Genomic DNA, 25440 nt, shown 5'->3' with positions numbered 1-25440 from the left:
ACACGTCCTGCGCTTATAGCTAGCTATGCAACATTTTATTTTTAGTTGATTTCCTTTATACATCTGTGTGCACGCGGGCGTGAGGCACGCACAACGCAGTAAAATATGTTTTCACAATGGTACTACTAACACAAAAATTTGACAGCCACAGCTTTTGATTTTCATGAGGAATATAAGCTTTCCTCTACTTAGACCCCATTTTTTTTCTCTTTTTCTGAAGCTTCCCTATCTCCACTTCCCCACCCACCCTCAACACTCCCCCCACACTCCCCACCCTGTCACCCTTACTATAGAAAGAATTTCTTTGTCTCCCTTTGATTAATAATTACTCCATGTAGCAAAAAAATAAGACCTCTTTGGTATTTTGTTTACTTAGCGTGTAACAGAACCTCATCATTGTACCAAGGAGCTCACACCGTGAAACCTTTGACCTTTGACCTTGGTAAAGGTTTTCACGTCTGTGCAGGTTTACATTGTGTAGCTGTCTCCTAGGAGCAGGAACTATGGGTCTACCAGAGCTGCTCTAGGGAAGCCACGGCGTGCATGTGTGGGGACAAAGGAGGAAAAAAGGGAATGAGGTTTTTGTTTTGTTTTGTTTTTGAGACGGAGTTTTGCTCTTGTCGCCCAGGCTGGAGTGCAATGGCGCCATTCCGGCTCACCGCACCCTCCACCTCCCGGGTTCAAGCGATTCTCCTGCCTCAGCCTCCCTAATAGCTGGGATTTCAGACATGCACCACCATGACCAGCTAATTTTGTATTTTTAGTAGAGACGGGGTTTCTCCATGTTGTTCATGCTGGTTTCTAACTCCCGACCTCAGGTGATCCTCCCGCCTCTGCCTCCCAAAGTACAGGCGTAAGTCCCGCGCCTGGTGGGAATGAGGTTTTATTTGGATGCCTTAGGATGCCAGCATCAAGGTTCATCTTAGAGGCAAGGTGCAACATCTTAAAGGTGAAATGGGTTTTTAGTAGTATCTGTGTTCAAAGGGTACAGCGGGGGGCTGTCACTGCCAGAAAGTGCGTGAGGAGCCATCTGCTTAAATATAGTAGGACGGTCTGGGGAAACGTACCCACACTTTTCAAGAAAGGGCAGTTTTCTTTGAGGACTAGTCCATTTCATAGAACTGTCAGGGCAAAGGGGAGTTTTGTTCACTACCTATTATACTTGCTCTGGAATGTTCATTTTCTTCCTTCCTTCCTTTCTTCCTTCCTTCCCTCCTTCCCTCCTTCCTTCTTTTCTTTTCCTTTCTTTCTTTCTTTTTTCTTTCTTTCTTTCCTTCCTTCCTTCTTTCTTTCCTTCTTTCTTTCTTTTTTTGGAGTCGGGGTCTTACGCTGTCACTGAGACTGGAGTGCAGTGGTGCAATCATAGCTCACTGCACTTGAACTCACTTGAATCCTCGGCTCAAGCGATCCTTCCACCCCAGCCTCCCAAGTAGGTGGGATGACAAGTATGTATCACCATGCCTGGCTTGCGTGTGTGTGTGTGTGTATGTGTGTAGAGATGGGATCTCACTATGTTGCCCAGGATGCTATCAAACTCCTGGCCTCAAGCAATTCTCCCACTTAGACTCCCAAAGTGCTGGGATTACAGGTGCATGTCACCACACCTGGCTGGAATGTTTAGTTTCTGATGCACATACATCAAGATAGAAGAGGAATTAGCTCAAGAAGGAACAATGGGATCCAAGCCTGACTGATGAGCCAGCTGCAAGTAGGTTTTCACAGAGCCACACCCTGCATGATGAGAAAGCTTCAAGCAGATGTTGATTCTGCCCCTAGAGTTCTTCATAAACTTGGTCTGGAATCTCACAGAACCTGTTCAGAGAAGCCCTGGATGTGACTCTGGGGCCATGCCATGTGGAGATGGAGGGATCAAAGAAGAGGGCAGAGGCAGGAGGAGAGAACAGCTCCATGTGGTCCCAGAGTCTATTTCCATCTACTTGCTCAAGTTGAGAGAGGATATTTCCATCTACTTGCTAGTCAGATAAAGTTGTAAGCCCCAAGTCTGAGGATACGTTTGAAATGCTCGGCAAAATCTCTGAAGTTGGAAACCACTGTGACCCATTTTTTGAAAGGTTGTGTAAGACTCTACAAGAAGGCCTTTCCCAATATAAATAGCCCCTTTCAAAGGGTTCGTCCTGGAAATCAGAAAACAAAGTCTCCAATATGATTTGATAGAATCTGAAAAACAAAATATTCATTCATTTATTCAGCACCCATTTACTGAGCACCTTTTAGATGCGAGGTACCACACTGGGCACCGTAGGGATACAAGTCAGGATCCCAGCTGGTAGAGATTCATCTCAGGATGAACCACGAGAACACAGAACAGGAAATGAAAAGTGCCCTAAGGGCAGAGATTAGATCAGTGGATGCCAAGGGCTGGAGGTGGGGAGGGGAAGTTGACTACAAAGGTGTGAAGAGACATTTTAGAGTGATGGAAACAGTCTACATCTCAAGTGTGGTGGTGGTTACTATAAATATCCACAAAAACTCATGTAACTCACAGATGAATTTGACTGAATATGATTTGTACCTCAATAAACCTGACTTTCAGAAAAGTGACCTAAAAAATGTACTGATAAACTGTATAAATGAATATGCCCTATGTCATGTTATACAAATGTTAAAGCTGATGGTACCAATACATTAGAAACCAACAGTTGAATGTTATTTGCACTAGCAGAAAAATGCATTTTGATTGGAGATAGCTTCATCTGACCATCTAAAATTATTCTTAAAAAAACAGGGAATGGGGAATAAGACTGTCCACCTCTCAGCTGCTGCATAGCTGTGAACATAAAACTGCTGATAATAAGGCAGTTGGGTGTTGAAGAACTAGATATCTTGAAAAGAAAGAATTAATCTCCCTTATGTTTTCTTTTATTTTTAAATAAAGCTTTATTGAGACATATAATTCACACACTATAAATTCACCCTTTCAAAGTATACAACTTGTACAACTCAGGAATTTTAGTATACCCACAGAATGATGCATCTATCACTACTATTTACCATAATTTTAGAACGTTTTTGTCACCCCCCAAAGAAATCCTATATCCATTAGCATTCACCATTCTGCCCTTCACCTGCCCTAAGCAATCACTAATCTACTTTCTGGCTCTATGCATTTGCCTATTCTGGACATTTCATATAAATGAATCAAACAATATGTTGCATTTTGTGTCTGGCTTCTTTAACTCAGTATAGTGTTTTCAAGGTTCATCCATATGCTATCTCAATGAATACTTCATTCGTTTTTGTGGCTGAATAATATTCCTTTGTATGGATATACCACATTGTGTTTATCCACTCATCAGTTGATGGACATTTGGGTTGTTTCTACCTTTTATCTATTGCAAATAATGCTGCTGCAAATATTTGCATACAAGTTTTTGTGTGGACATGTTTTCCTTTCTCTTGCTTGTATAGCTAGGAGTGAAATTGCTCAGTCATATAGGTAACTCTATGTTTAATTTTTTGAGGAACTGCCAAATTGTTTTCCAGAGTGACTACACCATTATACAATCCCACCAGCATAAGCACTATGTATGTTTTTCACCCTTTCTCAGCTTTCCATGCACAGTAGAATTTTTTTTTTTTTTTTTGATATGGAGTCTTGCTCTGTCACCAGGCTGGAGTGCAGTGGCAGGATCTCGGCTTCCTACAACTCTGCCTCCCAGGTTCAAGTGATTCTCTTGCCTCAGCCTCCCTAGTAGCTGGGACTACAAGTGCGCACCACCACACCCAGCTAATTTTTGTATTTTTGGTAGAGACGTGGTTTCACCATGCTGGCCAGGATGGTCTTGAGCTCTTGACCTCATGATCTGCCTGCCTTGGCCTCCCAAAGTGCTGGGATTACAGGCACGTGCCCAGCCAGAATTTTTTTCTTAATCTAATATTGTTGAGATTGAAATAAACCATTAAAGGGAAGTTTAAGTCTAGTCCCAGATGATAGGGGAAGAATGATGTAACTAACGCAACTCAGAATATCTCTTTTTGTATGTTGTTAAAGTTTTGTATTATCTTCTACATTAGATCTAATTTAAGATGATTCATTATCGTTTCAGGAGTAGCTGTTGGATTAGTCTCATGCGCTTGGAATTGAGAGTGTTAATATGGGTTTCCTTTTAGCTAAATGGGTGATTTCTTTGAGAAGAAAAAATAATAATGTCATGGGCCCCTTTCAGTTGAAACTGGAAGTGCTTGAATACATTGAGTACAATGTTTCTTCCGAAGAGCTCTCCACATTCCCATACATGGCCCATAGAGTCTTTGCTGTTCCACAGTAAGACATGAGATTTAGTTTTCCTAATGTCTGTGGAAGAAGTGAGCTGAGATTAAACCCCAGCAGTTACAACTCCCTCCTACCTCTCTGGGTGTTCCTTTCCAAATTTCTCCAGCCATTCCTTAAAAGTTAACTGTCCTCACGGTTCCGTCCTAGCTCTGCTTCTCTTCTTACGTTGTATACACCAGGATTTCCAGAACCTTTTAGAAAAGAGACCAGGCTCAGTGGCTCAGGCCTGTAATCCCAGCACTTCAGAAAGCCGAGGCAGGCAGGTCACTTGAGGTCACAAGTTTGAGACCAGCCTGGCCAATGTGGCAAAATTCTGTCTCTACTAAAAATAAAAAAAATTAGCCGGGCACTGTGGCACATGCCTGTAATCCCAGCTACTTGAGAGGTTGAGGTGGGAGAATTACTTGAACCCAGGAAGTGGAGGTTGCAGTGAGCTGAGATTGCACCACTGCCCTCCAGCCTGGGCAACAGAGCAAGACTCTGTCTCAATAATAATAATAAAAAAAGATAAAAATGATAAAAATAAAACTATTGGGAAAGAAAGGAAACGTTTTTATCTGAGAAGTGTGAGCCCCTTTAAATTATCAGCCCCAGTGAGACATTGAAATGTGACAGTAGTCACCTCTCACTCCTCCCTTGACCTAAGTAATCTCCTCTTGTTATGTGGGCTCTACACTGAGTGACGCCAAGTATCCATAGCTTAACCTAACGTCGCTACATGCTGGAGACATAACTCATACCCTAGAGTCCAACAATGTATATGGCCAATCAATGTTACTACTGTGAACCAATGAGATTTCCCAACAAACAACTTTTGTAACTGCCCCCTCTCCTTATTTGTCCTTTGCACTCCCTAGTGTTTCCCAGGCTGCACTCCTCAACGCTGGCCCAAATAAACTTTTTACCTATATTAATTTTGCCTGAGTTTCTTTCTTTAGATCAACACTATCTTTATTCGGGAAGCTCTGGGCTAAACACAGTAATATGTTCATTTGGTCAAGATTTCATATCTCAAAATCTTTTCTTTTCTAATAATCTTTGAGAGTCTCCCAGAAAAATGTACAGAATGTGGCACTTCACTAAAGTCATCTGTTCTGCTTCCTCCTCCAAACCTGTTCCCCTTGCAGAATTCCCTATCTTGAAGAACAGAGTCATCATACACCAAGTTTCCCTAACACAAACTTGATATTTATCTTGATTCTTCTATTTCCCTGAAGCCCAGTATTCTCTCTAGAAAACATTAAGATTAAGCCTTCAGGTGACATGTCTTTATTTATATATTTTATATAGTATCTGGTTTTGGAAGCCTCCACTCTAATTGCAAGGGCAGGACCTACATATATAAAAAGCTAAATAGGCCGGGCGCGGTGGCTCAAGCCTGTAATCCCAGCACTTTGGGAGGCCGAGGTGGGTGGATCACGAGGTCGAGAGATCGAGACCATCCTGGTCAACATTGTGAAACCCCGTCTCTATTAATACAAAAAAATTAGCTGGGCACGGTGGCGCGTGCCTGTAATCCCAGCTACTCAGGAGGCTGAGGCAGGAGAATTGCCTGAACCCAGGAGGCGGAGGTTGCGGTGAGCCGAGATCGCGCCATTGCACTCCAGCCTGGGTAACAAGAGCGAGACTCCGTCTCAAAAAAAAAAAAAATAAAATAAAAAATAAAAAATAAAAAATAAAAAGCTAAATAACAACCTGAGGGGAACCACCGGATAATAACGAGGCCCAGTGAGAAACACCTGTGTGGGCTGAGGAGGTCAGGCAAGGATTCCAGGGAATTACTCTTGTGTTGCTTAGAAACAGCCTTGGAGATAGGACGTAATTTAAAATGGCTATCCAGAGAGCCCCATCGAATGTTAAAGCTGGAAGATACATAAGCACTCATTTGCTAATAATCTCATTTTACATAGAGGAAACTGAGACCCAAACAGACCAAATGATGGATGATAAGCTGCATTCATTCAGTATTTATTGAATGCCCACTGCATGCAAGCACAGCATGGGCTACATTCATACAAAAGAGCAGGCAAGGTGAGACTATCAAATAGCACCAGTACCTGGCAAGAAACTAAACCTGTCACAGCACCCCAAGGGGCAACTGGTAGTTATAAACTGGGTTACTAGTTCTTCCACTTCCCCTTGAAAATAGCAGAATTCAAATAGTTACTCACTGTTTAGGTAAGCACTAATTATTTCTGCTTCATGAGTAATCAGGATGGAAAAATTTACCACCACCTACAGTGTCCGGTCATATCATATCTGGATATACAGATATCCAGGTAGAAAATTCTGAAGCAATCTTTACAGTGGACACAAGCCTGAATGTTTGTGGTGCGGAGACACTGAGACTGCTTTTACGATCACAGAGACAGAGAGGCGGGGAGAGCCTCCCAATCAGGGGTTTATTTTATTTCCTTGATTTCTCCTTTTTTTCTTAATGCCCTCAAATAAATTCTGAGTAAGGCCATTTCCAAGGTCTTACAGTTCTTCAGCCTTAGGATAAATAATGACACTAAATTTTTAGCCCATTGAAGTTCAACAGGAAAGCTATTATAAAGATAACCAAGAATATGTAAAAAAATACTTCCTGTTAATGAAAACACACATGAAGAAATTGGGAAGACAGGAAAAAGGTCATAGCTACAGATAAAGTAAACAGGAACTGGCTTTTCATCCTGAAAGAGGACGGGTCTGTAATTCTGGGCTTTCTGAATCCCGGCCATCAGTTTGAATTAATCTGTTTCTCATTGTTTCGAGAATCTTTGAAGATGGTCCTGAAAGCAGCTTCATTTCCTCGGTTCCCCTGCCCATGCCCGAGTATGTGTGCTCCCAGCACAGCTTGAAATTAGTGTACTTTTTCATCTTGGCCTTTAGTTTTTAAACAAGCAGGCAAATACCCCAGGAGACTTGGGCAGGCTGGCCTGATGGTAGGAATGGTGTCCGGTAGCCCGAGGCGGGACTTCATTATCTTCACATGGCCTGGCTTAGCATGCAAGGAACAACCTGTCCCTAGAGAGGAGTTTAAAATAATCATATGTCATGTGAGATGAGATCATAGATATGAAAGCTCTTCTTTGAAGTTGAAAAAAATTTCAGCCTACAAATGCACAGTATTGGTATTATTTATTAATGAATATATTTGATACTCTCTTTGTCAGGCTCCTGGGCATATTTGCATGCATTCATTTGCAAAGACAATCATCAACATTATGGCTTATAGACCAACATAGAAGTTTAATTGCCAATAAACACTAATAGATACACAAATGTACCTAGGAGTCCATGCAGTTACCCTGTTCTACTTCGCCGCCTACCAAAAGCAATTAAAAATTGATACCAGCAGGAGACTCACACCCTTCCTTGCAGAGCAAAAGACAAAGGGATGTGTGAGAGTAGGGATGGATAGTGCTCTTCTTTCTCCTGCCTGCTAAGTGACAAAGAAGATAGGAACTCCCAAAGGAGTCCTCCCAACCCAGCAATCACAAATTACTTACCAAATACCAGCTCATTAATCCAGAGGTGAGTGTTGGGTAGCTTTGTGCGGTGACAAATTAAACAATTTTTCTGCAGAAGGGCTACAGTGTTTCATATGCAATTCTATAGTCTTGCACTATCTAAATCAGGAATCCTTTTTGTGTTTGGTGTTACTTGCTAAGCTTGGAACAAAATTTCACACATACAGGCTGTGTGTATCTCCAGCACCTAGCATAATGTCTGGCACTCAGCAGGTGCTCAATACGTATTTTGTAAATAATTGACAAACTTGAATCTGTACCATAGCCAGTCTACACAACTTCAATCTCCTCGTCACATACATTCTCCATAGGCCTCTCTGGAATTCTTCAGTTTGCACCTATACAACTGTGAACTGCGGGAAGATGGGAAAGAAACCAGGGCAAGTGAAAGGGCTGAAAGGTGCACTGAGCCAGCCTGATCTGGGGTCTGCTGCCCTGTTCTCACCTCCCTCACCCAGAGGCCAGTTCTATGCTTAGCATAGTCGTCACGTCATGTGTAAAGGTGCGATTCCACCCCACCCCACCTGTGTCCCATCTAGAGATTAGACAGGCAATCCTTCTCTTGTGCAATCCCACTCGACAAGCACTCATCAAATGCCAGCTGTACATACTCCGTCGTATAAAGCCTTGTAGAGGAAAGGGAAAAGATAGGTCATGCCTCCAACCTCAGGAACCAATAGTATCATTAGGAAGACTGTTCATTATTGCCCCTTTATTCTACAAACATATTGAGCACATGTGCTAAGTACTCTTCTAAGTGTTGGGGCTTCAAAGTTGACCAAGACAAATAATTTTCCTGTTCTCATTATACTGACATTTTAGAGGGGGAAGACAAAAGGCAATCATGCAAATAAATAAATAATATAAATTCAGATTAGTGCTATCAAAACCAAATCAGATAATAAACTACTTTAACTGAGGTTTTTTGTTTGTTTGTTTTTTGTTCATTTTTTTGTTTGTTTGAGATGGAGTCTCACTCTGTTGCCAGGCTGGAGTGTAGTGGCACAATTTCAGCTCACTGCAACCTCCGCCTCCCAGGTTCAAGCGATTCTTCTGCTTCAGCCTCCTGAGTAGCTGGGACTATAGGTGCACGCCACCATGCCCAACTAACTTTTGTATTTTTAGTACAGACAGGATTTCTCCATGTTGGCCAGGATGGTCTCGATCTCTTGACTTCATGATGTGCCCCCCTCGGCTTCCCAAGGTGCTGCGATTGCAGGGGTGAGCCACCACACTCAGCCTTTATCTGAGATCTTAATGACAAGACTTCAAAGTGGGGTTCCAGCCAGAAGTAATAGCAAGTTTAAGGACTCCTTGGTTGGGTACAAGCTGGAAGTAACCAAGACCCAGCAAGAAAGCTGGTATGACTGAAGCATTGGGACTGACAAGGGGAGAGGAGACGAGACTGGAGAAACACAGGCAGAAGCCAGGCCAGGGTAGATTGTGTCCCTTTCTACTCAAAGTACGGGCCATGAATCAGCTGCCTCAGCCTCACCTGACACTTTGTTTAAATGACCCCAACATTTAGTTCCCTTCTTTTACAGCCATAGGACTATCAAATTTCAGGTGGCAAACACCTGCCTCCAATAAAGAGACAGAGGCTTCTCCAACTCTCCCTTGTAAATAGTTGTAGCCATGTGACAGAAAGGAAGTGACATATATGACTTCTCAGAAGTCTTTCTAAAGGTACATCCTTTCCTCCTTCCTTCTCTCTGGAATGCACATTTAAAGGCTCCTTCTCTGGCAGCTGTCTTGTGCCAGGAGATATCTTTGAGCATGGAAGCTACTCAAGTCAAAACAATGAGACAGAGGAGCTGCATCTTGGCCCCTGTGGATGGCCATACCAGCCCTCTCAAACTTGTCAGTATGAAAAAAAGAAAAATGTCCATTTTCTTAAGCCACTGTTACTTTGGATTTTTCTGTTACTTACAGCCGAATTTAATCCCAACAAATTCACACTCTATGATATATTGTCATTTCTTTTAATAAAAGGGTACATGTTACTAAGTTTTGAGTAAAATCAAGAATCCAAGAAGATGTGCTATATTTATTCTATAGCTTCCGTAACTCCCACTAACTCCTCACTCACCTCCACTCCTCTACAGACACGCAGACAGCAATATAGTAGCATGGCCCCAACTGGATGGTGGTCAGGAGAACGATCAGTGGCAAAGGTAAAGACACAAGGTTAAGGCAGGCGTGGGCTCCAGGACTTCTGCTTCCTCCCTCCTGACAGCACTTAGAGAAGTGGACCGCTCCAGGCTGAACTGACAAGCCTGAAGACTTGCAGGCATTGCAGGCAGCTCCTCACTCTGAGATTTCCAAAACTGTCATACAACCATAGATTCCCTGGTCTGTTGAACAGACTTCCACCTAGGATGAATAAACTCTTCACACCGTGTTTCTATACTTAAAATGAGCCTATCATTTGAAAAAATGAAGGCATGACCAACTGAATTCTCTTCAATGACAGTTCCAATGGGCAGCTGCAACAGTGACCCTCAGAGCCACCTGTAATAGATACACAATTGAAAACAGTGGCTTGACGCTGGGTGCAGTGGCTCACACCTGTAGTCCCAGTACTTTGGGAGGCCAAGGCGGGTGGATCATGAGGTCAAGAGATTGAGACCATCCTGGCCAATATGATGAAACCCTGTTTCTACTAAAAATACAAAAATCAGCTGGGTGTGGTGGTGTGTGCCTGTAATCCCAGCTACTCGGGAGGCTGAGGCAGGAGAATTGAACCCAGGAGACAGAGATTGCAGTGAGCCGAGATCGTGCCACTGCAGTACAGCCTGGCAACAGAGCAAGACTCCATCTCAAAAACAAATAACAAAAAGAAAGCAGTGTGCTTGAATGCAAATGCCACCGCAAGGCATTCTCTCCAGCCCTGTTATCCAATCAGTCACCTTAGAGCTCCACCTGTGTCGAAACTCTGAAGTCCTTGCTGCCAAGGTTGTCAGCTGCCTTTCCAGACATTGATAGGGCTAAATGTCTGTAGATGTGCTGAACCTGGAATGTTACTAGAAACATAGGAAACACTTGGTCAGAGCAATTTCAATAGCCAAGAAATACTGGACTTGTATCCCATTTTGTGTTCCATAATCTCTGCCTTATGTTCCAGAGTGATAAAGCTGGTCTTAACCTAGTTCACAGGAACCTCACACAGCTGACTGAAAGAATTCCAAGTCATGATGAACATTCTACCACGTGCTCTTCTTATGTTAATATTGGCTGCCATTCAGACCATGCCCCTCACAGCTTTCCTTTGGGAGTAGACTTGGGGTTGAATCTAAGAGAATCTGCCCCCATGGGTCCAATGTGGGCACGAACTTTAACCAGTCTTGTTTGATTGCTTTGGTAAGAGTTAAAGCCTCATCCCTCTCTTCCAGAGCTATTTCTGGACTGAACAGCGAAAGATCACTAAGATCCACAAATGGCACTCAGACTTTAGTGGATGACTTCAGGAAGTGTCACTAAAGTATAGGAAGATTCTGGTGTGAGTACTGAGAACAAGTGGCCATTTCTTTCATACGGGCAATGTTGAAGAGGAGAGTGCATCCTTTCTGCATAAAGAAGCAGACCCTTTGATCTATTCAGGATGGAAGGCACTTTTCAAATTCCATCTAGAGCAGCATGATATTCTGTGTGGTCCCAGTTTTTACAAAGCAAAAAGTGACTCAGATAAATTACATAGATGAACAAGAAGTAGGAAAAATTGGTGCTCAGTAGAACTCACACAGGCAGCCTAGTTTTATAACAAAACAGGGACTCAGTCTGCTCACTACAGACAAAGGTGCCAGGTGAACAGAGGCTGCCCTTTGGTGAATGTTTGAGCCATGTGTCAGAAATTCTCTCACATCACAGACTCTTTGTGATTGAAAGCAAACTTTCAATCATCCTAAATATAGGGTTTTTATTGAAAGTTATCAAATAAAATCTAATGCAGGTCAATAAGTAACTCGTGGTTTCTCAAGAAGAGGATATCATTAGTAAGACTTATATCACTAATATAATCATAACCACTCCCCTTAAGAATTAAATTTATCCCTTCAGCAAAGGCTCAATGAACTGCCAAAAAAAAAAAATTAAGTAATCTAATGATGATCTAACGATATCTTATCTTATCTAATGATATCTTCTGGAATGAAAGACTTGTTGAAAATTCACCTGGGTTATGCAGCTGTCTCTAACAAGCTAAAACATTGCTTTTATTCTGTACCATTTTTTGTCATGGGAGCTAATAGGTTGGGGGCGGAGAGAGGGGTGGTGGTGGTGGGACTTTATTTATTTGCAAAACATAAAATTGAAAACAAGCCCTGTGTTGTGATTTTTAGATCAGACACGCGGGGGCAGCAGTGAGCTGATGAGGAGCACAAACAACGGTGACGCCTTGGAGCCCAAAGTTTCAATCTAGAGATTGAGATGCCGGCTAGTTCTGCTTTAAAATCATTTACACCAAAAAGATATACATTTTAAAAAGCTTTAAAATTAAATACTAGAGAAAATCCTTCTAGCAGATGATTTCTGCTCCCCATTAGTGCTTAATTTTCTAATTTCCCTGATTTTTTTTTTTTTTTTTTTTTTTGAGACGGAGTCTCGTTCTGTCGCCCAGGCTGGAGTGCAGTGGCGCCATCTCGCAACCTCCTCCTCCCGGGTTCAAGCGATTCTCCTGCCTCAGCCTCCCTAGTAGCTGGGATTACAGGCACACACGACCATGCCCAGCTAATTTTTTGTATTTTTAGTAGAGACGGGCGGGGGTCTCACTACGTTGGCCAGGATGGTCTCGATCTCTTGACCTAGTGATCTGCCCGCCTCGGCCTCCCAAAGTGCTGGGATTACAGGCGTGAGTCACCACGCCGGGCCTGCTTTTTTATTGACAATTTTCATTTTCAATCCGTTGAGGAATATGATCATTTTAAAGCTGAGAAACTTCCTCCTGACCGGCCTGAGTTGAAGCCCCGGGAGCACAGGCGGGATATTCCCACCCCGCAGGCACAGAAAAACCAGCTCTGTTGCGGCGCAGAGAGTAAAAGGACTGCCTTTGTGGGGAGCCCACTTTGGCCTGCAGCTGACAACATCGTGAGAGCAAATCGGTTCCAAGGGCTTCTTTTTTGTAAAATGGGGAAACACAGCGGCACTCCTCCTTCCTTCCCAAAGACGGATGTGTTTCATCGCTGCCTATCTGGAGCTGCTGTTCTAGTATGGCGCAGGCAGACCGCCCATCTCTGAAGAGCAAGCTGGGCTGGACCCGGTTTCACTTTCACTGCAGACAGTGGAGTCTGCACACAAAGGTACCACAGCTGATCATCTTTAAACATCCAACTGAGGCGGCTTGTTTACTGAGGTTAGGCGGGTCCACCTGAAGATTAGGCTTTTGGAAAATGACGCGCCAGAGGCAGAAAGGGAGGGACTCCCCACGTGGCCCCAGAACAGCCTCGCAAGGGCGGCCAGGACAGCCCCTCTTGCTGCGCCTGACAAGAGGCCCTTTGTCAGGCTGTCAGGCCGGGTTTTATTTTTAGACTCAGCCGGGGCTGCCCCCCTGCCCAGAGCTTTCCCCTCACACAGCTGTTGCCTCTGCTTTCCAAAGCCCTAGCCTACAGGTGCTGTTTCCTTTGGCCTTGATGTGCCTTGACAACTTGGAAGAGTGAGGGTGGCTTGGAAGAGAAGGGCTGGGGAGGGGTGCTGCTCCCAGGCAGGCTCCTGGGCACTTCCTGCTCAGCCCCGGGGCAGCTTGCTCCCCCATCCCAGCATGGACTTCCAGCCCAGGAATTTTATTTGTTTATTTATTTAGAGACAGAGTCTCGCTCTGTAGCTCAGGCTGGAGTGCAGTGGCGCAATCTCAGCTCACTACAACCTCCAACTCCCAGGTCCTGGTTCAAGCAACTTTGCCTCAGCTTCTCCAGTAGCAGGGACTACAGGCACACACCACCATGCCCAGCTAATTTTTGTATTTTTAGAAGAAACAGGATTTCACCATGTTGGTCAGGCTGGTCTTGAACTCCTGACCTTGTGATCTGCCTGCCATACCCTCCCTTAAACTCAGGTCAGGAGTTTAAGACCAGCCTGGCCAATATAGCGAAAAACTCTGTCTCTACTAAAAATATAAAAATTAGCTGGACATGGTGGTGCACGCCTGTAATCCCAGCTACTTGGGAGGCAGAGGTTGCAGTGAGCTGAGATCACACCACTGCACTCCAGCCTGGGTGATAGAGTGAGATGCTGTCTCTCTCTGTATATAGAGTGAGACAGAATTTACATATATATGTTTAAGTTCTTGCTCCCACCGCTGTAACACCTTTAGCTAAAAGAGTTTGAAATGGCTACGGTCTCCCTGTAGACCTCTTTTTGAGGAGCAAGCTGAGAGCTTCCTTCCTCTGCCCAGCAAAGCTCCCCCATGACTTTTGTTCCTTTTTCAGAAGCCTGATGCTATCGGGCCCAGGAATTGGCTAGGAAAGGACTCAGTACAGACAGGACCACTCAGAGAAACAGAAAGATAAGTGCACGCATTTACAATACTCTGAAAAGCAAATTGTCCAGAGTGGGGAAGAAAACTGGCTGTTCTTTATTTTCATTAGCCTTTTGTCCTTTGATTTGTATTCTCTCTTTCCATTCAGCCTCTGCTATGGTCTGAGTGTCTGTGTCTCCCCAAAATTCATATGCTGAAAGCCTATGAATAGGGTTAATGCCCTTATAAAAGAGGCAGGAGGAAGTTTGTTTGCCCCTTCCACCACGTGAGGACACAGAGAGAAGGCTCCATCTATGAGAAAGTGGGCCCTCAGGCCGGGCGCAGTGGCTCATGCCTGTAATCCCAGCACTTTGGGAGGCAGAGGCGGGCCAATCACGAGGCCAGGAGTTTGAGACCAGCCTGGCCAACATGGTGAAACCTCATCTCTACTAAAAAGCAAAAATTAGCTGGGTGTGGTGGCAGGCACCTATAATTCCAGCTACTCAGGAGGCTGAGGCAGGAGAATGGCTTGAACCAGGGAGGTGGAGGTTGCAGTGAAACAAGATCCTGCCACTGCACTACAGCCAGTGCTAAAAAAAAAAAAAAAAAAAAGCAGGCCCTCACCAGATGCCACATCTGCCAATATCTTGATCTTAGACTTCCCAGTCTCCAAAAACGTGAGAAGTAAATTTCTGGCTCTAGGTGGCTCCTGTGTTATGAATGAGGGTGCCACATTCTCTGCCTGGAGGACTGCCCATTCAATGCAGGACACAGGTAAGTGACAAGCTTGTGGTGAATTGGGCAGTGGGCAATGAAGTCCAGAGCAGCCAGCCCAGCTCAGCCCAACCCAGGACAGAGAAGGGTCTAAGGATGGGGAGTTGCCTGCATTTTAAAGGAATGATTAGGTTAGCAGAGACCAGGAGAAAGGCTATTTCTCCAGGGAAACAGGAAATCGTAGCAAAGCCCCTGTGCTCAGTTTTTCTGTACATCACAGCCTTACTCTGTGTGGTTCTCATGTGGTATATCACTGAATCCCCACAGCCCTGTGTGCCCAGTGCCCTCATCATTTCCATTCCGAATCTGAGGTCCCTGAGGCACAGAGGAGCCGAGGAATGTTACCAAGGCCATCTGGTCAGTGACTGGTGGAGCCGGGATTTGAACTGAGGCATGCTGGCTCTTGAGCCCCGCTTTTAACCCCTCGATCATCCGCAGTTTGGACAACTCAAAAAAGGAGGGGTGGCTGGAACACGGACTTGCAGGAGCTGGGTTGGAAAGGTGAACAGAAAGCCACGCCATGCTGAGGAGGCTGAATTTCATCCTGAAGACAGCCAGGAGGATGAAAACAGCTGTGCACCCTGATCCAATCTGGGTTCTAGATAGGTCTGTGCCTTTGCAAGAACGATTGCTGAGTCCGGACGAGGATAGCAGTGTGGAGGCTGTTGTAGTCATCTAACGAAGAGAGCAGGCACTGGAGGTAGGTGGAGAGGGTGGCGAATCTGAGCTCCGTGGAGGAGTCGGGGCTCTGTCCAAAGGGGATATGGAGAGGGAGGCCTGATGCTCAGCTTCTGGTGTAGGTGAGTGGGTGGGGGCAACTCCTCTCAGATATGCAGGAAACACTGGAGTAACAGCAGGCTTAGAAGAAAGGGGAGGACTTAGTTCAGGCGTCTGTGGGGAGTCCACGTGGAGATGGGACTCTAAGTAGGTCAGTGGCAGGAGGAATGGAAAAGAGGAGGTGAGTGCCAGCAATCACTTTAAAACAGGTGTTTGGGCCACGCACAGTAGCTAACGCCCGTAATCCCAACACTTTCGGAGGCCGAGGTGGGCAGATCATGAGGTTGGGAGTTTGAGACCAGTCTGACCAACATGGTGAACCCCGTCTTTACTAAAAATACAAATATTAGCCAGGCATGCACCTGTAATCCCAGCTACTCAGGAGGCTGAGGCAGGAGAATCGCTTGAACCCAGGAGGCAGAGGTTGCAGTGAGCCTAGATCACACCATTGTACTGCACTCTAGCCAGGGCAACAGAGTGAGACTTCGTCTTAAAAAAAAAAAAGAAAAGAAAAAAAGAAAAAAGAAAAGAAAAATAAAACAGGTGTTCTTCACCTGGCCAGAGCTGTCTGTACACTTATGTAGGAAAAGCATTGCATCTTTATTTTCACTTTCCTCCTACTAAAGTTTATCATCATCTTCAATTACTCATGTTAAGAAAGTGACTACAGTAAAGTCAGCAATATGTATGACTTTGACTTAGTAGAAATCACACATTTTTCACACCATGTTTTCACCTCACATTTCAGTTGATGCAGATATTTTCAAATATAATTTATGTTCATCACTACTTAAAAATGATGTTAGGCTGGTGTGGCAGCTCACACCTGTAATCCCAGCACTTTGGGAGACCAAGGCGGGATCTTGAGCCCAAGAGCTCAAGACCGACCTGGGCAACACAGCAAGATGCTGTCTCTACAAAAAAAAAAAAAAATTAAAAATTTAGCCACACATAGTAGCACACGCCTGTAGTCACAGCTTGCAACTTCACACACAGACCTTCTTGCTGCTTATAGAAATGCTATAATTCTATCTCACGTGATTCCCATTAAGAAAGAAAAAAAACTGTATGTGTGTCTCAGCTCAGGCTGCTATAGCAAAATACCATACACTAGGTGGCTTAAACAACAGATGTTTATTTCTCACAGTTCTAAAGGTGGAAAGTTCAAGTTCAGGGTGGCGTTCCGGTGAGGGCGCCCTTTCTGGCTTGTAGACAGGTACCTTCTTGCTTATATCTTTATATGGAGGGGAGAGAGAGCAGGTTCTTTGATTTCATTTCATATGAGGGTCCAACTCTCATGGAGTCACCTCCCAAAGGCCTTGTCTCCAAATACCATCACACTGGGGATTAGGGCTTCAGTGTGTGAAGTGGGGGTGGAGGAGCAGCACATTTAGCCCATAACCATGCATTTATTTATTTATGAAACAGAGTCTCGCTCTGTTGCCCAGACTGGAGTGCAGTGGCACGATTTCAACTCACTGCAACCTCCGCCTCCCAGGTTTAAGTGATTCTCCTGCCTCAGCCTCCCAAGTAGCTGGGACTACAGGCACCTGCCACCAAGCCCGGCTAATTTTTGAGTTTTTAGTAGAGACGGGGTTTCACCATATTGGCCAGGATGGCCTCGATCTCTTGACCTTGTGACCTACCCACCTCGGCCTCCCAAAATGCTGGGGTTACAGGTGTGAGCCACTATGCCCAGCTTCCCATAACCATGTACTTACAATCATAAATGCTGCATTCTCTAATATATTCCTGAGAGGGAAAGACTTCTGTTTTGACTGTGCCCTGATAACCAAATCCTCCTATTACAATTTTATTTTTGTTTTTATTTATTTATTTATTTTGGCTATAGCGTCTCACTATGTCACCTAGCCTGTAGTGCAGTGGCACAATAATGGCTCACTACATCCTCAAACTCTCAGGCTCAAGCAGTCCTCCCACATCAGCCTCCTGAATAGCTAAAGCTGTAGGTGCATGCTTGGCTAGTTTTTTAATGTTTTTGCAGAGACAGAATCTTGCTATGTTGCTCAGGCTGGTCTTGAATTCCTGGCCTCAAGCAGTCCACCTGCCTTGGCCTCCCAAAGCACTGGGATTACAGAATTGAGCCACCATACCTGGCCCACTTACAATTTTATATGCCAGAGAATTGGAGGAATTTTCCAAAGACTAAGTTCTTGCTCTGCATATTTCGAGCCTGGTTTTCCTCTCTACCCACATGCCTCTGCTGCCAGGCTCTGTGGGACACATCACCATCAGCATATCCTGCCCTGCAGCACAGTGGACACTGGAGTCCTGGGGGCTGCTTCGACACCAGCATGACCAGTAGTAACCAAAATCAACAGGGAAGTGAACAAACCACATAGACATTCCCTACGAAATCCAAGCTAAGTGCGTCCCCAACTCAACTTCCTCTTAGCTGGATCCCCAAATGCCCGTGGCCACCTCAGGGCCACTAACATAAGGAAACAGACGGCACCTTAATCAGTTGTGGTTAAAATATCTTACTTTTGCAAACTTGACCAAAGCACCGCATGAACACAGTGTGAGGGCCCCTCTCTGAGACCTGGCAGGAGCCTGGCATGCGAGGGGTGCCACCTTCACAGTGAATCCACCTGGTGAAACTGCTGCTTAAAATAAGGTAGCCGGCAGTTATATGGCACCTACCCGGGGAAATGCTTTGTATGTTATTCAGTTATTTAATCCTTATAACAACCCTAAGATGTTGGTGTTACGATAGCATCATTTCATAGATAGGGAAGGCTAGGTAACCTGCCCAGAGTCACACATGTAGTAAGTGTTGGACCTGGAATTTGAACCCAGGCAGCCTGGCTCAAGCTAGCACCTCATACACTTTCCACAGCAGCTCCACAGTCCCCTCCATCATTCCAGGGCTCCACAGACTTACCTATCACCTTCTAACATAGCACATATTTTACTGATTTGCCTATTATCTGTCTCTTGTTACTAAAATATAGACTACGAGGACAGCACTGTGTGTTTTGTTCACTGCTGAATCACCAGCACAATGACTACAACTGTGCTTGGCATATCTTAGGTATGCAGTAAATCTTTTGTGAGTCTCTCCTCCTCCCTCCTCCTCTGTCTTCTTCTCCCTCTCCTCTTCCTCCTCTACCTTCCTCCTCTGCTACCCTCTTCCTTCTCCTCCTTTTTCTTCATCTTTTTTGAGACAGGGTCTCATTCTGTCACCTAGGCTGAAATTCAGTGGTACCATCAGGGCTCACTGCAGCCTCTACCTCCCCAGGCTCTGGTGATCCTCCCACCTCAGCCTCCCAGAGAGCTAGGACTACCAAAGCAGGCCACCATGTCTGGCTATTTTAATTTTCTGTAGAGACAGGTTTTCACTGGTCTCAAACTCCTGGGCTCAATCCATCCGCCCGCCTCAGCCTCACAAAGTGCTGGGGTTAGAGGTGTGAGCCACCGCGCCCAGTTGTAATTCTTTTAAACTCTTAACTTCTTCTCCCAGAAAGGAACCTATTTACTTCCTGAAAACTGCAAGAGGAGGAAAACACACACCAAAAACTGTGAACAGTCTGGTTCACATGAAATCCAGGGAAAAAATACTTTTTTTTTTTTTTTTTCAGATGGAGTCTCTCTCTGTTACCAGGCTGGAGTGCAGTGGCGCAATCTTGGCTCACTGCAATGTCTGCCTCCGGTTCAAGCAATTCTCCTGCCTCAGCCTCCTGAATAGCTGGGATCACAGGTGCCCACCACCACACCCAGCTAATTTTTACATTTTTAGTAGAGACAGGGTTTCACCATGTTGGCCAGGATGATATGGATCTCCTGACCTTGTGATCCACCAGCCTCAGCCTCCCAAAGTGCTGAAATTACAGGCATGAGCCATGGCGCCCAGCCGAGAAAATACTTTTCAGGAAGCTAGTTACCTCTGTCCTAAGTGTTAGTGATTCATAATCCCACATATTTCAGATCAGGCAAATTGTACAGAAAGCCAACTAAAAATGATCAAAACTTTTCTGATCTTGACTGTTCAGTTCAGGTTATTAAAAATCTATATTAGCACCTGACTGAATGATTATTTAATTTTTTTTCAGTTATATAAAGAGCCAAATAAAACAGGTGGGTAGGTGGATCCAAGATTCAGGATTTGTTGATGGGTTGTGCCAGCAAATCAAAGTGTCCTTCAAGTCAAGAGCTCTGGAGGTCATTCAATGGGAGTGTTGAAGGTCAGATGCTTTGTTAAGACTGAAGCTTGGCCAGGTGCAGTGGCTCACACCTGTAATCCCAGCACTTTGGGATGCCAAGTTCAGGAGTTCGAGACTAGCCTGACCAATATGGAAAAAACCCAGTCTCTACTAAAAATACAAAAATTAGCTGAGCATGGTGGCATGCACCTGTAATCCTAGCTATTCAGGAGGCTGAGGCATGAGAATTGCTTTAACCCAGTAGGCGGAGGTTGCAGTGAGCCGAGATTACACCACTGTACTCCAGCCTGGGTGACAGAGAGAGGTTCTGTCTCAAAAAAAAAACAAAAAAAAAAAAACAGACTGAAGTTGGTAGGATGAAGCTCTAGGGGAGGGAAAGGGTATGGGGTTGAGGACAGAGTGGAATTTCCAAGTTCAGGATTTCAGAGGAGAAGCAATTATAGGTGATGACCAGGTCTTGTAACAGGATAGGTGATATTGATGACAAATGAGTAGAGCTCTAAGATGAGTCACAGGACATGAGAAAATTTGATATTATGTGGAATAGACACTAATGTGTATACTTATGAGCTGGAGCCATGATTTGTAAAACCTACAAACTGTAATGCCATCTTTAAATATCAACCTTCTCCAACAATCTGCTTTTGATTGAAAATACTCTATTTATAATAATTCTAGGCCAGGCATGTTGCTCACATCTGTAATCCCAGTACTTTGGGAGGCCAAGGCAGGTGGATCACTTGAGGTCAGGAGTTTGAGACCAGCCTGGCCAACATGATGAAACCCTGTCTCTACTAAAAAATATAAAAATTAGCTAGGCGTGGTGGTGGGTACCTGTAATCCCAGCTACTTGGGAGGCTGAGGCAGGAGAATTGCTTGAACCTGGGAGGTGGAGGTTGTAGTGAGCTGAGATTGTGCCACTGCACTCCAGCCTGGGCAACAGAGTGAAACTCAGTCTCAAAAAAAAAAAAAAAAAAAAAAAATTTCGGTGATAACAGTCCTCTAAAATTAACAAACCAGGATAGTAACATCACCTCAATGTGGTAGGTTCATAAAATTGGGGGCTGTGAGTTAGGCTTATTGAAGGTTAATTCTGTTCAAAGAATCATTTTCAATTCAACAGACACCAAAGAAGTGTCACTTTTATAGCTCCAGATTAAAGTCCCTTTTGAGATAATACCGAAGAATTCATATCTTATTCAGTGCTACATACATCATAGGTGATCTTTAGTCTCCAGAAGTTCATATTTCATGGCTACAAGACACTCAATAAATACATAAATATAATGGTAAACAATGTTAGGGTGGAAAAAAGCACTTAGATTTCCCAGACACCCGATCCATGAAATGCTGCAATTAGATGTAACCAGCTGTTTTTCAGAGGAACAAAAAACATTAGTAGTTTTTGTTCTCCAGTCACTTATAAAAAACAAAAGAAGATAATAGGAGGTTGAAATTACATGCAATGTCTAGTGAGGAAAAAATTTCCATTTTTTTCACTGTGAAGTATAGCTGGGATAGGGAGATATTCTTTTTTTTTCAGATTTTTAAAAATCCAGTACTTAGCTTGAAACATTGAAGAAAGAGATCATAAATCCCAGCTGAACTGTAGCCTGCAAGTAAATTGATTATATTCTCCTTTGAGGAAATTCATAATAAAAGAAGCAATATGTACATTTCATTAAATTCACCTGAAGTGATAAGAACCCTTACTGAAATCTTTCAAAGTAGTGGCTCAGTAAAAGGCTGTCCATCTTGTGAACTTTCCAACCAGAAAACAGCTAAGCAATATACTCTTTCCCTGCTTTGAACGGCACAAGCGCCTGGAGCCAGTGCACCTCATTTGGCAGATTGACAGGCACCTGGGTTGTGTTGTGGACCTTAGAAGTGAAGGAATAGGAATCCGTGCACTAGAGCTTACATATAAAATAATTTTCAGACATTTTATAACACAAGGGAAACAATTTTGCCCTTTCCATGTTTCCCTTACTGAGTTTTCCATCTCTCCAAGACAGATGGAGCACATGTAACAAAACCAACCCAATGCAGAGGATGCAATCTGGGATATTAAAAATAAAATCTTTTCCAAATCTTCATAAGCTCCTTTAAAAACACTTCCACCAAGTGTTAAAGCCTCCAACAGAGGTATCTAAAAATGGAAGGAAAAAGAAGAGGTGCCCCAAGGCTTCTTATTTCAAAACCAGTCAGAATTAATATTTACTTCTTTACACAATCAGCAAATATGACCATATTTAGTCATATGCGAACTAGAAAATGAGTATATCCCAGAGAACCCTCTATTAAGAATTCTAAAATATAAAAGTGCTGAATTAAATACAGAAATAAGACAAATCAGCAAAAGCAACTAATGTTCACATATAATGTTAATATATTGTTGGACTCCAAATAAATACTTCATACCTTTAAATGTTTCAAAAAATCCATATGTATGTATACAATTATATATTTATAATATATATACTTGATATATATTATATATATATAATATACCAAGTAAATATATATTTAGAATACATGATATACATCAAGTATGTATATATACCATGGCATATATACTAAATATGTGTATACATATATATATATAAAATTCTATATACATATATTGCTAGATTTTGACATTGTATTCTCTACCTTTACTATAAGTTCTTTATTATAGAAATATTGTAGCTTACATTTTCCATTTTTGTAATATTTAAATTTTATATTTTCATAATATTTTAACATAGGAACCTATCAATAGTGGCTCCTGGGTTTTAAATTTTCTATGAAAAACTAATTTATTCTGAACCATATGTAATTTCAGGTTTTCCAAGGGTAGATTAACCTCACAAAATTATGTTCAAATATCACGATTCTGTTGGCATCATCCAAAGAATGCATCAATATTCAATTAAATGTAAATAAAATTATTTTTTCTCCTTTATCGCTTTTCCACTGGGACATATAAGTAACCTGTTGAAATGTATTACTGATGGAAATTAAATGTAAATTACTTTTTTTGTGTGTGACAGAGTCTCACTCTGTTGCCCAGGCTGGAGTGCAGTCGTGGCTCACAGCAACCTCTGCCTTGAGGGTTCAAGCGATTCCCCTGCCTCAGCCTCCTGAGTAGCTGGGACTACAGGCACATGCCACCAAACACAGCTAATTTTTTGTATTTTTAGAAGAGACAGGTTTCACTGTGTTACCCAGGAAGGAGGGTCTCGATGCCCTGACCTCATGATCCGCCCACCTCAGCCTCCCAAAGTGCTGGGATTACAGATGTCAGCCACCGAGCCCAGCCTTTTTGTTTTTTTTCCAGAGTCTTGCTCTGTCACCCAGGCTGGAGCGCAGTGGTATGATTGCAGCTCCCTGCAACCTCCACCTCCTGGGTTCAAGTGATTCTCGTGCTGTAGCTTCCTGAGTAGCTAGGATTACAAGCACGTGCCACCACACCTGGTTAATTTTTATATTTTTTTAGTGGAAGCAGCATTTCACCATGTTGGCCAGGTTGGTCTTGAACTCCTGACCTCAGGTGATCCACCCACCTCGGCCTCCCAAAGTTTTGGAATTACAGGCATGAACCACCACCAGCCTAAATTACTTACTTCCTTTAAAAAAATTTTTTTTACTTTAAATTCTAGGGTACATGTGCAGAACATGCAGGTTTGTTACATAGGTATTCACATGCCATGGCGGTTTGCTGCATCCATCACCCTGTCACCTGCATTAGGTATTTCTCCTAATGCTATCCCTCCCCTAGCACCCCACTGAATTACTTATTTCTTAATTTATGGAGCCTGTATGCATTTGGGAACTGATCTAGGTGTTGGGTACAGCCATGAATCAGGCAAACAAAAGCCATCTAGTCTAATAGGGAAAACTGAAACCAAACTCATAAACAAGCAAATGAACAAACAAGACAATTTGGATAGTGATGAGTGCCATGAAGAAAACAAAATCTGCCAGTGGGATGGATGGTGGCCGAGAGAGAGTTGGGGGAGGAAGGGGACAAGGTGGTAAGGAAGCTGGAAAGGTGATATCTGGATCAAGATCAGAGGAGGGGAAGGAGCTAGCCTTGCAAAAAGCCAAGGGTGGTAGTGGGGGGTGCACAGGGGGAGTATTCCAGGCAAAGGACCAGCGAATGCAGAGCCCCCAGGCAGGAAGGAGCTTGGGACTACAGTGCAGGGAAAAGGCAGGAGTGGGGCTAGTGAGATGAGATCCAGGAGTTAGGCAGGGCCAGATTATGTAGCAAAGAATTGGGGGTTTATTCTAAGGAGAAGAAGCTGCAGGAACTGACTGTATTTTTGAAAGATCACTCTGTCTACCATGAGGCAAATGGAAGAGGCAGTGTATGTAATAAAAATGTATATTTGATCCAGGCATGGTGGCACATGCTTGTAGTGCCAGCTATTCATGAGTCTGAGAGAGAGGATCACTTGAGCCCAGAAGTCCAGCCTGAGCTGTGTAGCAAGACCTCAGCTTTACAAAAAAGAATAAATAATAATATATGTTCACATACACACACATTTTCTTCTTTCAGTTCCTGGCACAGAGCTTCTAAAACTCTTGTAATTTCCTGAAACAGAGTTCCTAATCCCTTGGAATTTCCTGGGTGACCGGACAGTCTTTTGTTCTAGTGAAGTGACTCTTGGTGGGCCCCTGCATGGGGGCTGGTCACTAGAAAGACTAAGTCATGATTAGATGCTTGCAACTTTCAGCCCTACCCTTCAGATTCTAGGAAAGGGAGAAGGGATGGAGATGGAGTTAATCATCCATCATGCCTTCGTGATGAAGTCTCCATAAAAATCCCTGAACTAGGAAGTTAGGCAAGTTTCCAGGTGGGTGAACCCATCCACTTGCTGAGAAAGTAACTCACCTCAGCTCCACAGGGACAGAAGCTCCCGCACTCAGGATGCTTCTGAACTTCGCCTATGTAAGTCTCCATCCGGCTGCTCATTTTATCCTTTAGAATGTCCTTTGTAATAAATAGGCAATAGTAAGTAAGCTGTTTTCCTGGGTTCTGTCAGCTGCTCTTGCAAATTATTGAACCCAAGAAGGGGATTGTGGGAGCCTCTGGTTTGCAGCCAAGTTGGGCAGAAGTTATGGGGAAGCTGGCAACCTATGACTTGCAATTGGCATCTGAAGTGGGGGGGGGGGCAGTCTTGTGGATTTGTGCCATTAATGTGGGGGTCTGCTCTAACTCCAGTTAATAGCAGAGTTGTATTGAATTGTAGGACACCTAGCTGGTGTTGGAGAATTGGTTGTTGGTGGGGAAAAGAATCAAATATTTTTGTGACCAGAAGTGTTCTGTGTTGAATGTAAGTAGAGAAAAAGCAGTTTGGCTTTTTGCTATAGTGGAAGGGACAAGAATGGAAGCAGGAAGACCAGTTAGGAAATTAATGAAGGAGTCTAGGGGAGACACTATGTGACCCTAAGTAAGGTGCTGAC

The sequence above is a fragment of the Aotus nancymaae genome, unplaced genomic scaffold (assembly GCF_030222135.1).
Source record: "Aotus nancymaae isolate 86718 unplaced genomic scaffold, 86718_ANA_hifiasm-v0.15.2.pri h1tg000062l, whole genome shotgun sequence".
NCBI lineage: Eukaryota > Metazoa > Chordata > Mammalia > Primates > Aotidae > Aotus > Aotus nancymaae.
This window is presented reverse-complemented; position numbering follows the sequence as displayed.